Genomic DNA, 17,782 nt, shown 5'->3' on the forward strand with positions numbered 1-17,782 from the left:
TATAATACAACCCTACTAGTGTGGCCACACCTTTCCTGTTCCTCAGCTCCACCCATATGGCCTCTGTAGACGAGCCCTCTGGGCTGTCCTGTCTCCGCACAGCTGTGATACTTTCCCTGACTAGTAATGCCACTCCTCCCCCTTTCATCCCTCCCCCTCTATCACGTCTGAAACAACGGAACCCTAGGACAGTAAACTGCCAGCCCTGCCCCTCCTGCAACCAAGTCTCACTAATAGCAATAATGTCATAATCCCACATGCCAATCCACGCCCTAAGCTCATCTGTCTTACCTACAATACTCCTTGCATTGAAATAGATGCACCTGAGGACATTTCTATCACGTACAAACCTTTGATTTCTGTCGATATCTGCAGTCCTCACATGACCTTTTTTCCTCGTCCACCTCACTATCTGTTCTAACACTCCGGTTCCCCTCCCCCTGAAAATCTAGTTTAAACGCCCCGGAGCAGCACTAGCAAACCTACCCGCAGGAATGTTTGTCCCCCTCCAGTTCAGGTGCAAACCGTTCCATTGGAACAGGTCCCACCTTCCCTGGAACAAAGCCCAATTGTCTAGAAACATGAAGCCTTCCCTCCTGCACCATTTCCTTAGCCACAAGCTTAGCTGCATGATCCTCCTATTTCTAGCCTCACTAGCTCGTGGCACGGGTAGCAATCCTGAGATTGCAACCTTGGAGGTCCTGTCCTTCAACTTTGCACCTAATTCTCTAAACTCTCTTTGCAGGACTTCCTCCCTTTTCCTATCCAAGTCATGGGTCCCTACGTGGACCACGACATCTGGCCGCTCACCCTCCCTCCTGAGAACATTGAGAACTCGATCCGAGACATCGTGGACCCTGGCACCAAGGAGGCAACAGACCATCCGGGATTCTCGATCTCTTCCACAGAACCTCCTATCTGTCCCCTAACTATCGAATCCCCTATCACTACTGCTCTCCTCTTTTGCCTCCTTCCTTTCTGAGCTGGTACCTTTCTGAGCCACTCGTCCCTGGTAGGTCGTCCCCACCAGCAGTATCCAAAACAGTATACTTATTGTTGATGGGAACGGCCACAGGGGTGCTCTGACCTGTCTGTCTATACCCCTTCCCTTTCCTGACAGTCACCCAGCTACCTGTTTCCTGACCTTTAGGGGTGACTCTCTCCCTGAAACTCCTGTCTATTTCTACCTCTGCCTCATGAATGATCCGAAGTTCATCCAGTTCCAGCTCCAGTTCCCTAACTCAGTTAGCCAGGAGCTGCAGCTGGATACACCTTTTACAGGTGTGGTCATCAGGGACATGTGTATTGTCCCTGACTTCCCACATACTGCATACAGAGCACACGACTGCCCTAACTGCTGCCATCACTACCTATTCCTAAGTTATTTAAATTAAAGGAACTTACCAGCCTTACCTCTCTGGGGGCAAGCTCGTCCTCACCCTCTGCTCGCCGGAGCCTCTTAAGCCAAAGCCTCAGAGCTCCACTCCTAACCCTGAGCCACTGACACACTGGCCACTCCTCTTCAGATACCCCTCCTTATATTTGTCACTGCCAATTACCTCAAGTACTGCTCTCTCTAATCAACCACTCAACACTCTGTTTAACCCTTCAGTTGCCCTCTACTTATTAAGCTTTTAAAAGACACTCGCTGTACCTGAAGGGGACCCACTGCTCCAACGGCTCCCGGGCTCCTTCTGTAAAAGAAAAGCCCGTGAAACACACAAGCTTTTAAAAGACACTCACCGTACCTGAAGGGGACCCACTGCTCCAACGGCTCCCGGGCTCCTTCTGTAAAAGAAAAGCCCGCGAAACACACAAGCTTTTAAAAGACACTCACCGTACCTGAAGGGGACCTGCTGCTCCAACGGCTCCCAGACTCCTTCTGTAAAAGATTCTGTAAAATATGATAAAGATGAATTCTTGATCTCTCGATCTACCTCGTCATGGCTTTTGCACCTCATTGTCTACCTGCACTGCACTTTCTCTGTAACTGTAACACCATATTCTGCATTCTGTTTTGTTTTCCTTTTGTACTACCTCGATATACTTATGTATGGAATGATCTGTCTGGATAGCATGCAAGCAAAAGCTTTTCACTGTATCTCGGTGCGTGTGACAATAATAAACCAATTACCGATTACCTCCACCTGTAATCAGGTCAGGTTTTAAATTGTTACCTTTTGCTGTGACAGAGACTCTGGGATTGTTCAGTGGATGAACTGGAGAATTCCAGGAAGTCCAGCAGTGTTCCTATCTGGAGGCGTGACCTGAAATGGTGGAGCAAAGGAAAATCCTGCTGAATCTGCCATCCTGCCATGGAAATATATTGAATTCCTTCACCTGTCTTCAAGCCCACATCCTGGAACTTCTTATCCACTGTCCCAGGATAATCCATTCACCAGAAGGACTGCAGTGGCTCCAGGTAGCTCACCGCCACCTTTCCAAGGGCAATTTACAGAAGGGCAATAACATAGAACATAGAAGATAAATATTCTCAACACTGGTGCCCCACAAGGCTGCGTCCTCAGCGCTCTACACTACTCTCTATACACTCACGACTGTGTGGCCAGATTCTGCTCTAACTCCATCTACAAGTTTGCAGATGATACCACCGTTGTAGGCCGTATCTCAAACAGCGATGAGTCGGAGTACAAGAAGGAGATAGAGAGCTTAGTGGAATGGTGTCATGACAACAACCTTTCCCTCAATGTCAACAAAACAAAAGAGCTGGTCATTGACTTCAGAAAAGGGGGCAGTGTACATGTACCTGTCTACATCAATGGTGCTGAGGTCGAGAGGGTTGAGAGCTTCAAGTTCCTGGGAGTGAACATCACCAACAGCCTGTCCTGGTCAAATCACGTAGATGCCACAGCCAAGAAAGCTCACCAGTGCCTCTATTTCCTCAGGAGGGTAAAGAAATTTGGTTTTTCCCCTTTGACTCTCACCAACCTTTACCGATGCACCATAGAAAGCATCCTATCTGGATGCATCACGGCTTGGTATGGCAACTGCTCTGCCCAGGACCGCAAGAAGCTGCAGAGAGTTGTGGACACAGCCCAGCGCATCACGGACACCAGCCTCCCCTCCTTGGACTCTGTCTTTACCTCTCACTGTCTTGCTGAAGCAGCCAGCGTAATCAAAGACCCCACCCACCCGGGTCATTCTCTCTTCTCTCCTCTTCCATTGGGTAGAAGGTACAGGAGCCTGAGGGCATGTACCACCAGACTTAAGGACAGCTTCTATCCCGCTGTGATAAGACTATGGAACGGTTCCCTTATACAATGGGATGGACTATGACCTCACGATCTACCTTGTTGTGACCTTGCACCTTATTGCACTGCACTTTCTCTGTAGCTGTGACACTTTACTCTGTACTGTTATTGTTCTTACCTGTACTACATCAATGCACTCTGTACTAAGTCAATGTAACTGCACTGTGTAATGAATTGACCTGTATGATCGGTTTGTAAGACAAGCTTTTCACTGTACCTCGGTACAAGTGACAATAATAAACCAATACCAATACCAACACTACAGCACAGTACAGGCCCTTCGGCCCACAATGTTGTGCCAACATTTTATCCTGCTCTAAGATCTATCTAACCCTTCCCTCCCACATAACCCCCTAATTTTCTATCATTCACGTGTCTATCTAAGAGTCTCTTAAATGTCCCTAATGTATCTGCCCCCACCACCTCTGCAGGCAGTGTGTTCCATATACCCGCCACTCTCTGTGTAAAAAAACTTACCTCTGACATCCCCCTTATACCTTCCTCCAATCACCTTAAAATGATGTCCCCTCGTGTTAGCCATTGTCGCCCTGGGAAAAAGTCTCTGACTGTCCACTCGATCTATGCCTCTTATCATTTTGTACACCTCTGGCTTTGCCAATGATGTGAATAAAAGTAACTTCTATTTCTTTTTGATCTTTGCAGTTGTGCAATACTGTCAGGTTAAGATAAGATTTCTTTATTAGTCACATGTACATTGAAACACACAGAAAAATGCATCTTTTGCATAGAGTGTTCTGAGGGCAGCCTGCAAGTGTCGCCACACCTCTGGCACCAACATAGCATGCACACAACTTCCTAACCCATACATCTTTGGAATGTGGGAGGAAACTGGAGCACCCGAAGGAAACCCGAAGTAAAGCATTACGCTAACCACTACACTACCATATCGTTCACAGGTAGACAGGAATAGTAACAAAAAGATTACATTTTGAGGGTGAAAAACCAGTTCGAATTGTTCACTTCCAATGAAGTAGATTTGAATGCAGTATCATCACAAAGTCTGCAAGTGTGATTTCACACAGTGCCGAGTTATAATTCAGCTCCAGTATATTTATCTTCCATCGCTATTGTTGGTGCCATTTCATTCTCGATTAACACATCACAGCTTTCAGACCTGCTACCTTCTATCACAGAGCTGATGGACACAATAAGCAAGGGTGTTTGGACTGACAAGGCATGAGGCAAATGAAGACCCTGGAAGCAACAGCTTATTGGCCAGCAATTCAAATGCGCAGGAACATAAGAAGCAGCAGGGAGTAGTGGACTCTGCCCAATACATCACTGGCACATCCCTCCCCACCATCGGTGGTAACTACAGGAGGTGCTGCCTCAAGGAGGCAGCATCCATCATCAAAAGTCTCCACCATCCAGGCCATGCCATGTTCTCACAGCTACCATCGGGCAGAAGATACAGAAGCCTGAAGTCCCACACCACCAGGTTCAACAACAGCTACTTCCCTTCAACCATTCAGCTCTTGAACCAACCGGCACAACCCTAATCACGACAGTTTAGCAACACTATGACCATTTTGATCACCTTGTACTAAAATGGACCTTTTTTGTTCTAATTGTGTTTTTTCTTGTAGAAGTTGTGTATAATTTATGTTTAATTTATGTTTTTCTTGTGAATGCTGCTTATCTGAAGCTATGTGCCTGTGATGCTGCTGCAAGTAAGATTTTCATTGCACCCGTGCATACATGCACTTGTGCATATCTCAATAAATTCCACTTTGACTTTGATTTTGACTTTGACTCGACTTTGGCTTGTTTACTCCTTGCCCCACAACCCCAGCAAACCTTCCCTTTCCCTCCTGCACATGGCCCACCTCTTCCAGAACTACTCCCTGTGCCCTGGAAATCTAAAGCACTTCCCTCCTCTTCAACCACATGAATCTACACTCACTGGTGCATGGCACAGGGAGGAGTCCAAAGGTACCACCTTTGACGTCCTACTTTCTAACCTCTTTCCCAATTCCTTAAACCTGAATGCAGGACATTGTTTTCTGTATTCATGTTATGCAATGGATATGGACAACAGCCACTGGCTGTTCATCCGTCCCTTCAGAAATCTATTCTGCTGTTCAGTAAAATTCAGTGCTGGCACAAGAGAGTCATGTCTGCCAAAGCCAAAAGCTTGTCAGCTCCTCTAACTGTAGAATCCTAATGACTATTGCCCCCTTAATCTTTCCCCTCACTCCCTGTATAGTTGACCCACACACAGTGCTATGGGCTTAGCAGTGCCTACCTGCACTGCACTTTCTCTGTAACTGTAACACTCTATTCTGTATTCTGTTGTTGTTTTACTTTTGTTCTACCTCAATGTACTTATGTATGGAGTAATCTGTCTGCATGGCATGCAAAACGGTGCTTTTCACTGTATCTCGGTACATGTGACAATAATAAACCAATTACCAATTACTGGTAGTCCTAGGGGGAAACCTCTCGGCCATCTGTGCTCAGAACTGAGCAGTTAGATGGTCCCCTGAACTAGCTGCGTGTTCTTTTTGGTTTTGGCAGTCAGTCACCCATTCCTTCCACCAGCTGGAGGTGACCGCCCTGCTGAACCGTGCTGTCCTGTGAACACTCAGCCTCATGGATGAACCGTGGTGATGTCATCAGTTTGTTAGAGATCCTAAACTCACAGCTTAAGCCCCTTCAGCTGGTGACACATCCTGCAGATATCCAAGGCCCCAGAGGCATCCTCAAGCTCCCATGAAGTGCAAGGTTCCACACGTCCAAGGACCAAGGTGTCCAAGCAGCCAACACAATCAAAGACCCCACCGACCCAGGCCATTCTCTCTTCTTCCCTCTCCCATCAGGCAGAAGATACAAAAGCCCAAAAGCATGTACCCCCAGGCTCAAGGACAGCTTCCATCCCGCTGTTATAAGACTCTTGAACAGTCCCCTAGTACAATAAGATGGACTCTTGACCTCACAATCTACCTCATTATGAACTTGCACCTTATTGTCTACCTGCACTGCACTTTCTCTGTAACTGTAACACTTTATTCTGCATTCTAATATTTTTTCCTTTGTACTACCTCAATGCACTGATGTGGTGAAATGATCTGTATGGATGGAATGCAAAACAAAGTTTTTCACTGTACCTCAGTACATGTGACAATAATAAACCAATTTACCTATTTACCTGCCTTGTCTCTATTTGCTAAATTAATTCAATAAACCAAACAAATGCACTTAAAATACTATTAATATTACTGAACTTTTTTTCATTCTCTGGGTCTTTGTTTAAACAAAATATCTGTTTTAGAATGTTAGTTAGTTCCTTTCCCTCCCTCTCAGAAATCAGAATCATCTGGCATATGTCATGAAATTTGTTGTTTTGCAGCAGCAGTACAGTGCAAGACATAAAAATCTATAAATTACAGAAATAAATAAATAGTGCAAAAAAAAGGAATAATGAGAGAGTGTTCATGGATCATTCAGAAATCTGATGGCAGAGGAGAAGAGGCTGTTCCTGAATCATTGAGTGTCTTCAGGCTCCCGTACCTCCTCCCTGATGGTAGTAACGAGAGGAGGGCATGTCCCACATGGTGAGAGTCCTTAATGATGGATGTCGCCTTCTCGAGGCACCGCCTCTTGAAGATGTCCTTGATAGCGGGGAGGGTTGTGCCCGTGATGGAGCTGGCTGAGTCTACAACCCTCTGCAGCCTCTTGCAATCCTGGGCATTGGAGCCTCCACACTCAGTGTGGAAAGGAAGCCACACTCAGAATGGTGGAATACCTGATGGATGTCTTGGGTTTTCCTCCTGTTTTCTGGTGCCTATGATGCTGCCCTTTCACACACATTTTCACAATGACTGCAGCACATCCTCGAGGAGGTTTTGAGAGTTCCTGTCACTCAGCAACTATAATAATAATGAAAGGGAAAGTGCTGGAAGCACTAGTTGGCAGAGACAACCTTGGAGAATTCTAGAGAGTCTTGTGTGCCAGAAAGGTCATGTTGAATGAATGATGTGTAATGTACCGACATGATATCTGCTTTGGTAAACTAACTTTATTGCTATTGGTTTATTATTGTCACATGTACCGAGACACAGTGAAAAGCTTTTGTTTGCGTGCCATCAAGACAGATCGTGCCGTACACAAGTCCATCAATGTAGTAAAAAGAAAACCAGAATGCAGAATATAGTGTTATTGCTGCAGTCAGGTAGACAAATAAAGTGAAAGGGCCACGACGAGGTAGATTGGGAGGTCAAGAGATTTTTCATGTGGCAGAGAACACAGAGGTCCAACTCAGAGTAATTCTTGAGGCAACCTGAGTGCAGAACATAAGCAGGAGAAAACCTTTATGGGGGGGGGGGGGGGGGGGGGTCAAAGAAAAGAGCTTCAAGCTAAGTCTTTAGAAACCCCACTGACAGAACCGAGAGGAGCTGTGGAAGGAAACAAGAGCTCCACAGGAGAGAACTGTGTTACATGTTTTCCCAAACACAGGAAAAGGCAATCATTTTACAAAAGATCATACCACTGAAAAGAAACATCTGTATACAAACAGCCAGCACAACTGATGAGGAATCAGGAAGAAGGGATTTTGTCGGTGAGATCGGTGCTTATAGTTTAAATGGTGACGAGTGTGTTTCAACAAGACATGGGAGCCCACTGTAATGTAATTCCACCCCAGCTACACAGGAAAACTAAAGATAGTCAACTGGCAAAGATGGAATGATTTAAATCAGTGATTATAGCTGGTGTCCAGATACAGCCTTTGGCTCAGTGTAGTCGCTATAAATGTAAATTAGAATCAAAGCAGGTTTAAAAACACTGCACTTGGCATGTTTGAATATCGTGCATCATAATAATGATGCAATTAATAGAACCTGTCTACAGGAGTTGTGATATATGAATAAGTGACTTATGTAAAAGTTACTGGTTACATAAACAGGTAACCAAGTGGAGTCTAATGCAGAAATATTCTCAGGTGTTTAGTGATAGAAGGAATGCACCAAACCAGGCTTAGAGTCGTGGGGTAATACAGACTGGAAAAAAGCCCTTCAGCCCAACTCATCCATGCTGACCAAGATGCCCATCAAAGCTGATGAAACAGTGAATCTGCTGCAAGCATCTACTGCAATCATCGACAAAGTGAAGGTGTCGCCATCAGTGCCGTATGATGGCACTTCCTCACCAAAAGCCTACTCACCTCGCAATAAATTCCATCTGTCCATCATCCTGTAACCTACAATTGCCTTCCTCAAAGGCACAACAATTCTCATGTCATCTGCAAACTTTCTAATCATAATGTAATGTTATTACAGCGCCAGTGACCCGGGTTCAATTCCGGCTGCTGTCTGTAAGGAGCTTGTACGCTCTCCCCGTGTCTACGTGGGTTTCCTCCGGGTGCTCTGGTTTCCTCCCACATTCCAAAGCCGTATGGGTTAGGAAGTTGTGGGCGTGCTATGTTTGCACCGGAAGCGTGGTGACACTTGCGGGCTGCCCCCAAAACACTCTACGCAAAAGATGCATTTCACTGTGTGTTTCAATGTACATGTGACTAATAAGGAAATCTTATCTTATCTTATCCTATGTATATAACAAACAGTAAGGTTGGTTCTTTGTGATAAACCACTGGTCACAGGCTTCCAATCACAAAAGTTACCTTCACTATCACCCTCCACCTTCTTTTACCGAGCCAATTTTGGATCCAATTTGACAATTTGTTCTGTATCCCATGGGCTCCAACTTTTTGGACCAGTTTCACATGTAGAAATCGTCAAAAGCCTTACTGAAGTCCATGTAGATTACAGCAATACATTTTGTTATAATTTCATAAGAATTGATCAAATTGGTCAGACAGGATTTCTCCCTAACAAAACAGTGCTGGCAATTTTGGTTAATCCCTGCCTTTCCAAGTGCTGATTAATTATGTCACCCAAAATGTTTTCCAGTGATTTCCCTACCATTGATGTTAGATTCCCAGGCCTGTAAATACCTGGCTTATCCCAACTGCCCTTTTTGAATATACAATATTTGCTGTTCTCCAGTCATCTGGCACCTCACCTGTGGCCAGTGAAGATTTAAAAATCTCCGTTAGGCCCCAACAATCTCCTCCCTCACCTCCTAAAAGCAGCCTGGGATTCATCTTGTCAAGCTCTGATGATTTATCCACTTTTAAGCCCACGAAAACATCTAACAGCTCCTCCTTAATTCAAGAACTTCACTGCTCCACTCCCTGAATTCTCCAACTACCAAGTCCCTCTCCTTTGTGAATATGGACGAGAAGTATTAATTTAAGACCTCATCCACATCCTCCGGCTCCACACATACTGTTCCCTATTGGGCCCACTCTTCCTCTGGTTACCCTCTTGTCCCTAATAAACTCATAGAATGCTTTAGGATTTGTCCGTACCTTGTGCCCCCACTTTTTCTCTCCTAATTTATTTTGTAAGTATCCCACCACAGTTTCAATATTCCTGAAGGGCATCTCCTTCCTCCTAGCAAGTCTGTCTGATTGCAACAGTATCATAAACTTAGATCAATGCCGTAAGTTCACCTGCCTTCCAATCCATCCCTGTGCCTTTTCACAGTCATGTCTGCTTTGCCTACTGTTTTGACTTAGTTTTTTTTCCACATTTGAACATACCTTCCCACCCACCCTCCATTGTACATCAACGCTCTGCTATGTTCCACTGCCAAATTAGTTTAAGCCCTTCCCAACAGCACTAGCAAACCTCCCTCAAAGGATGTTGGACACATAATGGTCCAGATGCAATCAGTTCAGGTTGTACAGGTCCCACCTTCCTGAGAAGTCACAGTCACGTGGCCTACTCTGCTATTTCTATACTCACTGAAATACTGCCATGGCACCAGAAGTAATCCAGAGATTACAACCTCAGCGGTCCTGTTCTTTAATCTAAGACCTAGCTCCTTAAATTCACGCTGAAGGACTTCATGCCTCTTTTCACCCATGTCATTAGTACCAATGTAAACCACAACCTCTGGCTGTTCACCCTCTCCCTTTAGAATGCCCTGCAACTATCCTGTGCCACCCTGGACCCTGGCACCAGTGAGGCAACCTATTATCTTGAATTCGTGTCTGTGGCCATGGAAGCGCCTATCGAGTCTCCGACCACTATTTCCCTTGGACCCTTGCAGATGAGCCACTCGTCATCAGATTTAATGGTCAGAGTTCAAAGTCAAAGTCAAGTTTATCGTCAGTTGCACAAGTACACGTACGCACAGGTGCAATGAAAAACTTACTTGCAGCAGCATCACAGGCACAGAGCATCAGATAGGGAGCATTCACAAAAAACATAAACTAAACATAAATTATACACAATTTTTACAAAAAGAACACAATTATAACAAAAAAAAACCAAAGCCCATTGTAGTGCAAAGTGGTCGTTGCTAAACTAAACTTAACTAAAATAAAAGGATAAGCATGATCTATCATAATCTCCTCTCCCTCTCTTACTTAAATATTATTCCTTACAATGTCAACAGTTACACCCGACAGTTTGGTCCATTGAGCCGATACTTCTCCCAGGATCTTCTGTTAAAACCTAGTGCTGGTTTTGCTCCTGTCCACAGTCCCCTCCTGCGACAAGCTATGCCCACGTCCTCTCCCTTATTGTTGGAACATAATGTTGGCAAATCTGCACATGAGCCCAGGATTTTGCAATCAATCACCAACGCTGTTGAGCTGCAAATTTAGTTCAAACTTACTGCCAGTTATCTCTCCCTCTTAACAAGTTGGAACAAGCCCTGCCAACAATCACAGGCCTTACCCATGGGAACAAGCTCTTTCCATTGTCTTTTCTTTATGCTTGAGGTATAATTGGAGCTCAACTCATGCTTACACAGTCAGATTGTATTTCCCCAGCAAAAAAAACTGTACAAAAATAAATTAGCGTCACCATAACTTGAGAAATTTTTATTTTTTAAGTTGGTTACTTACCAAGTTAGGAACACTAGGAAACAGAAACTCTGCAGTTACTGCCAAACAGATCACAATCTTATTTCCTCTTGCATCAGTAGCAATGAAAACCTGATGAAGATTGTGTCAATCTTCCCTAGCTCCCAGCTTGCTGAATTCCTGCTTGAGGAATTTCAGAGTTTTTGCAATGATCTTTTTTAGTAAAGAAACAATCTTTTTGGAGCAATCCACCTGTTCATTGCGGAAGTAAGGTGTCTTTGAGTTCCATTGGCTTCTGATGCATCTGCTAACTCCTGAGTGGCCTGTTCCAAGCAAGACAGTAACAGGAGTGTCATATTTGGCTCAACTTCATTTCCCAGTCATTGGACAGAGGTTTAGGCTAGGAGCGTGTTTACAGATACCAGTTGAGATTAGACTGCACATTCTTCATCGCTAAGCAATGTAACAGGTACAAGAAGATTACTGGGAGGTGCCTGCTGATTGGAAACAGGAATAACCATGATTAAATACAAAAAGAACAACATAATTCACTCAGGCTTACAACAATACAAAGACAAGCCAGGATGGTGAGTCTAACATCAGTGGTGGGAAAGTTACTGGAGGGGATTCTGACAGACAGAATCTACCTGCATTTGGAAAGGCAAGGACTGATTAGGGATAGTCAATATGGCTTTGTTTGTGGGAGATCATGTCTCATGAACTTGGCTGGGTTTTTCGAGGAGGTGACCAAGAGGATTGATGAGGGCAGGGTGGTGGACGTTGTCTACATGGACCTTAGCAATACCTTTGACAAGGTCTTGCATGGTAGGTTGGTCCAGAAAGTTAGAGTACATGGTTTAGTGATAGGAGATGGAGGATGATAGTGGACGGTTGCTTTTCAGGTATAACCAGTGGTGTACCGCAGGGATCGGTGCTGGGTCCATTACTGTTCAGCATTAATGGATTGGAAGAGAATGTATGTGGCATGATTAGTAAGTTAGCAGATGACACCAAAATTGATGGTATAATGGACAGTGAAGAAGGTTGTCCAGGGTTACAACAGGATCTCGGTCAACTGGGGAAGTGGGAAAGGCTGATGGAATTTAACTCAAACAAGAACAAGGTTACGTATTTTGTGAAGTTAAACCATACAAGGACACAGGCAGTGAATGGCAAAGCCCTGGGGAGTGTTATTGAACAGTGAGATCTTGTGGTACAGGTACATAGTTCCCTGAAAGTGGCAACACAGGTAGATAGGGTGGTGAAGAAGGCATTTGGCACGCTTGCCTTCATCGGTCAGGGACATCATGTCAGAACTGTACAAGACATTGGTGATACCACACTTGGGGCATTGTGCGCAGTTCTGGTCACCTGGCTATTGGAAGGATGTCATTAAGCTGGAGAGGATGCAGAAAAAATTCACAAGGTTATTACTGGGACTGGAGGGCTTGAGTGATAAGGAGAGGCTGGACAGGCTGGGGTTTTTTTTCCCTGGAGTGTAGGAGGCTGAGGGGTGACCTTATAGACGTTTGTAAGGGACATAGATAGAGTGAATGATCACCGTCTTTTTCCCAGAGGGAGTCTAAAACTAGAGGGCATAGGTTTAAGGTGAGAGGTGAAAGATTTAAGAGGGATTTGAGGGGCATCTCTTTCCACACAGAGGGTGGTGGGTATATGGAACAAGCTGCCAGAGGAAATGGTAGATGTGGGTACACTTACAACATTTAAAAGACAGGTACATGGACAGGAAAGGTTTAGAGGGATATGGGCCAAACGCAGGCAAATGGGACTAGCTCAGGTAGGCAACTTGATTGGCAAGGACAAATTGGGCTGGAGGGCCTGTTTCAGTGCAGTATTCCTCTATGACTCTCTTTCCCAGGGTAGGTGAGGCTAAAACTAGAGGGAATAGATTTAAGATGAGAGAGGAAAGATTTAATGGGGGCCCGAGGGGCAAGTTTTTCCACACGGGTGGACTTTATCAGTGATGGGACAAAGTGGTTCAGGAGCAATGATAGACAGGCGGGAAATCCCTCTGGAGTTACCACAGTCAGATTAATCCCACTTCTGACCAGCAGGGGATCTCCTGGTGTCATAAACTTCCCATGGTTCTAATTCCGTGAGCATTTGAAGAGTCGTAACCTGCAGGGCCAAGAGCGGGGACTCGCATTGACATGAAGGGCTGAATGGCCTTCTTCAGTGCCAAAAACTTTGTACAAACCCATAACCAATTTTATTCTTTGATTTTCTGTATTACCTGTGTAATATAGCAAAGCGAAGGGACACAGAAATGGCAAATAACAAAGATATTTCCAGTAAAATGCCTTTTGTCTTTTAATCAGTTTATTCTCATGCACTATTGCTCTCCTGAATGCTTAGTGCCATCTCAACCTTTACCAGGTGTTTTATTACTTTGGTTATATTGCCCTCTAAACTCTTCCAGCTGTTTCATTGCCAAGGAAATTACATTTTCCCTAACGCCCCAGCTACATCCCACAATTAAACCATAGTTTAAACATCCAGAAGTACTTTAACTCTGGTTCCATGGACTGCCAAAACATTGAGGGACCTTGATAGGGGAGTCTTCCATTGCCACACCCTCAAGCAGCGTATCACCTTGAGTCAGTATCACTGGCAGATGGAAGGAACAAATACTGGACTCCATGGAGAAAACAACTAAGGGTATACACGTCAGGACCTTCCTTCAGGTATCAGCACAGGATAATTGCAGGGACCGAGGGTTTTGAGAGATGTCCCAAGTCCAGAGCATGTCCAGAGCACGTTAAGAGTCATAAGGAGCCACAGACCAAGAGCAAACTTGTTTTTTGATTGTGTCTTTGTTTTTTTCCACTGTCTTGCTTTTGCAGACTTTTTTTTCACTGTATAGTATAATTTTATGTTTAATTTATATTCTGTGTGTTGTCTATACCTACATGCCTCTGATGCTGCTGCAAGCAAGGTTTTCATTGGACTGTACCTCACCGTACTTGTGCACATGACAATAAACTCAATTTGACCTCAAATTGGCATAAAATAATTATTAGTCAGCATGAACATAATGGACTGAATTGCTTCCTTCTGTGCTGTATTTTTCCATGATTCTGTGACAATGTCCTATTCTGCTGGCCAAACTGGAACCAAATTTTATTTAAGAAAATTTAATTTTAACACAATGTACTTAGCAGTATTTTACCTTCTTTTTGATTCATGTACTCTGTATTTTCTTTGTGGAATTAATAAAAATATTGTAAAGAGAGAAAATTTAATTCTAATTTTAGTAAAATAAAATAATAACAACTTTCTCCAGTGTGTCAGAGTCGTGTAAGCTGTCTCTCATTCACTTTCTCACTGAGACTTCATAACTCTGGGCTGTTCAATTCAAACTTCAGAACTTGAAAAAATGTGGCCCACGTTGAACTTTTTATGTGCCCCATTCATCCTAATCTACCTGAGTTATAAAACACATGCCCAATCATTCTGAGTAATAAAATCATTCTAAAGGGAAAATACCAGACCCCTTAATTATTTTATTTAAATTGTACGTAGAACCAGCCCACAGCCTATAAAAACACTGTACCGTTAATGCATTAAATTTAATTTCATTTCTTTCCAAAGTGTGGTGGCTTTGGCTGAAAAGATTCATTGTATATTCCAGTTGAAGTTTTTAAGTTAATTATATTGGTAATTGGTTTATTATTGTCACATGTACCGAGGTACAGTGAAAAGGTTTGTTTTGCATGCCATCCATACAGATCATTTCATTACAACAGAGCATTGAAGCAGTACAAGGGAAAACAATAACAGAGTGCAGAATAAAGTGTAACAGCTGCAGAGAAAGTGCACGCAGACAATAAGGTGCAAGGTCATAACAAGGTAGATTGGGAGGTCAAGAGTCCATTTTATCGTACTAGGAGACCGTTCAATTGTCTTATAACAGTGGGATAGAAGCTGTCCTTGAGCCTGGTGGTATGTGCTTTCAGGCTTTTGTATCTTCTGCCCGATGGGAGAGGGGAGAAGAGAGAATGTCTGGGGTGAGAGGGGTCTTTGATTGTGTTGGCTACTTCACCGAAGCAACGGTATTGGGGCAGACCTTCCATTGCCTTGAACTTGCTGGCTGCCTGCATCTGTGCCAGACTTTGGGTTCTGGTGTGATCCCCAGTACAGGCTACCACAGCTCTCAGCACTTTAGCGCAACACAGCCCTGCCTCTGTGCAGTGCCGGACTGTCTCAGCACAGGCTACACTTACACAGTGGCTCTAGCAGCTGGTGAAACCCTGCCCCATTCTCACCTGCTGTCAGAGCTATTCACAAACATTCAGTAACACCGTGGGGCAAGTGTGAGATCTTTGGCTCCTCTCTCACGGGCTTCAGCTCTCCAAGTTTGCCTTTTTGTGCCTCCTTCTACCTTGCACTCCCTTTAACTGGCACAGCAATTATCCCATGGCCAACATCACCAGCACAATTCTGATGGAGAGTCATCAACTTGACTTGGTTTTTCTCACCACAGATGTTCCCTGACCTGCATTTTCTGCATTTATTATTGCCAGCACTGGTTAATCTCATTGCCCTCTCTGGAAGCTCAATGCGGACAATTTGGTTGCCACTCTCTGCAGAGAATTTGCTTGATCCTTTTGCTTGGACAGACTCTCTGCATCCACTGAGTGGATGAGATGATGGATTGTACATATTGTGCTTCACTTCTGGAATTCACCTCCACTTTCCTCAGCGGATCAAGTGCCAGGAGTTCATTGTGCAAACTCTGCAATATTGTCTGTTTCCTCTGTTTACCTAGTTTCTCACCCATAGGATGAGATACAGTAAGGGTTCACTTAATTTGCATCTAAAGGGCTATACTATTGATTCAAGTACACAAGGTTAAAATCCCACCCAGCAGCTTGGGGAGAGGGGAGATTTAAGTTCAAGTATTTAAATAAAATCAGGGATGAAAGAAATTAGGATCAGTATTAGCAATGGTGACCACAAAGCTACAGGATTGTTGTAAAACCCATCAGCTCACTAACACACACTGAACTTCGCTTCTGAAACCTGCCACCAATGCTAGATCTGACATACGTGTGATTTCAGATCCCCCTTTATGATTATCTCTGAACTGCCACCTGAAAATTTATCCAGCACAGAACATAGAACACAGAACATTACAGCACAGGAACAGGCCCTTCGGCCCACAATGTCTGTGCCAAACACGATGCCAAATTAAACTAAATTTCTTCTGCCTGCACATGATCCACATCCTTCCATTCCCTGCATATTCATGTGCCAATCTAAAATCCTCTTAAACGCCACTATCGTGTCTGCTTCCACCCCCACCCCTGGCAGCCCGCTCCAGGCACCCACCACTCTCTGTGTAAAAAACTTGCCCTACAGATTCTCCTTTAAACTTTTCCCCTCTCGCCTTCAATGCATGTCCTCTAGAATCTAACATTTCTACCCTGGGAAAAAGATTCTAACTGTCTACCCTATCTATGCCTCTCATAACTTTATAAACTTTTATCAGGCCTCCCCTCCAATGCTCCAGAGAAGACAACCCAAGTTTGTCTAACCTCTCCTTGTAGCTCATACCCTTTAATCCAGGCAGCATCCTGGTAAACCTCTTCTGCACCCTTTCCAAAGCCTCCACCTCCTTTCTGTAATGGGGCAACCAGAAATGCACACAATACTCCAAGTGCGACCTAACATAAGTTTTATATAGGTGCAAAGGGATTTCCTTGCTCTTATATTCAATTCCCTGACCAATGACGGCAAGCATGCCATACCCCTTCTTTACCACCATAGCAATTAGGAGTGGACAATAAACACTAGCTTTAACAGTAACTTTCATATCTTGTGAATATAATTTTTAAAAGCACCGTTAAAATACCTTCTGCCCACATACCTGCAGTTCTCTTTAGATGTGGCTTCTCCAGAAACTGATTCACATCCTGTTCACTTACCAAGAATTGCCTGCACCTCATTGACATCATGTGCCAAGGCCTACCTGTCTCAACCATTTCAGCTGGCTTTGTTCCACATCCCTGCTACTCCTGCTAAGTTCTTTACGCTGTACAACAACTGTTATTTTGAAACCACTCCAAGCTGAAAATTTCGACTCTGGTTTTAACTTTAGCTTCACATTTGCCACACTCCCTCCCCTCCGCGTAGGAAGGAAGATGTCAAGTGTGTTCTGGTCCCCAATTACAGTCCCCAATTAACCTCATTCACACTTCATAGTTGCCATCTGATTCCATCGGTCAAAAGAAAAATATCTACTGCCCTTATAAACGAATTAAGTGTCATAGAATTGTTAGAACGCAGCAGGCTGCGATTCTGTCCATCAATACATGTTAGCTCTCTGCAATAATAATCTAGATGATTCCAGTACCCTGGTTTTCCCCTGTAGCCCTGTGATGATTTCCCCCTCAACTATCTATCCAATCCTCTTTTCAAATTCTACCTCCGCCACCCTTTCAGATAGTGAACTCCTGATGACGTCCACTCACCTGAAAAGCTTTTACTTTGGTTACCCATGCATCTTTGGCCTGTTACTTTGATGTGCTTGGGCTCTTGACACTTCTCCCATTGACAACAGTTTCCTTTTTTGCACTCAATCGAAATAAACCGC

At 44.2% G+C, this 17,782-nt stretch overlaps 1 protein-coding gene across 5 annotated transcripts in view; it reads right to left on the minus strand.

Annotated features, from left to right (window-relative positions):
- Positions 1 to 11,305, minus strand: part of ptafr (platelet-activating factor receptor) — an 86,397-nt gene extending 75,092 nt beyond the window's left edge. The window contains exons 1-3 of one of the 5 annotated variants that reach the window (XM_052036306.1): positions 11,209 to 11,289; positions 2,178 to 2,267; positions 1,843 to 1,894 (exon numbers count right to left, since the gene is read on the minus strand). The gene's annotated coding sequence lies outside the window, so the exon portion shown is untranslated. Of the gene's footprint in view, positions 1 to 1,842; positions 1,895 to 2,177; positions 2,268 to 10,725; positions 10,801 to 11,208 lie in introns of those variants that run through there. The other 4 variants (XM_052036308.1, XM_052036309.1, XM_052036305.1 and 1 more) reach the window with 4 other exon arrangements.
- Between the last annotated feature and the right edge of the window lie 6,477 nt (positions 11,306 to 17,782).

The sequence above is a fragment of the Pristis pectinata genome, chromosome 22 (genome assembly GCF_009764475.1).
Source record: "Pristis pectinata isolate sPriPec2 chromosome 22, sPriPec2.1.pri, whole genome shotgun sequence".
In the NCBI taxonomy this organism is placed as follows: Eukaryota; Metazoa; Chordata; class Chondrichthyes; order Rhinopristiformes; family Pristidae; genus Pristis; species Pristis pectinata.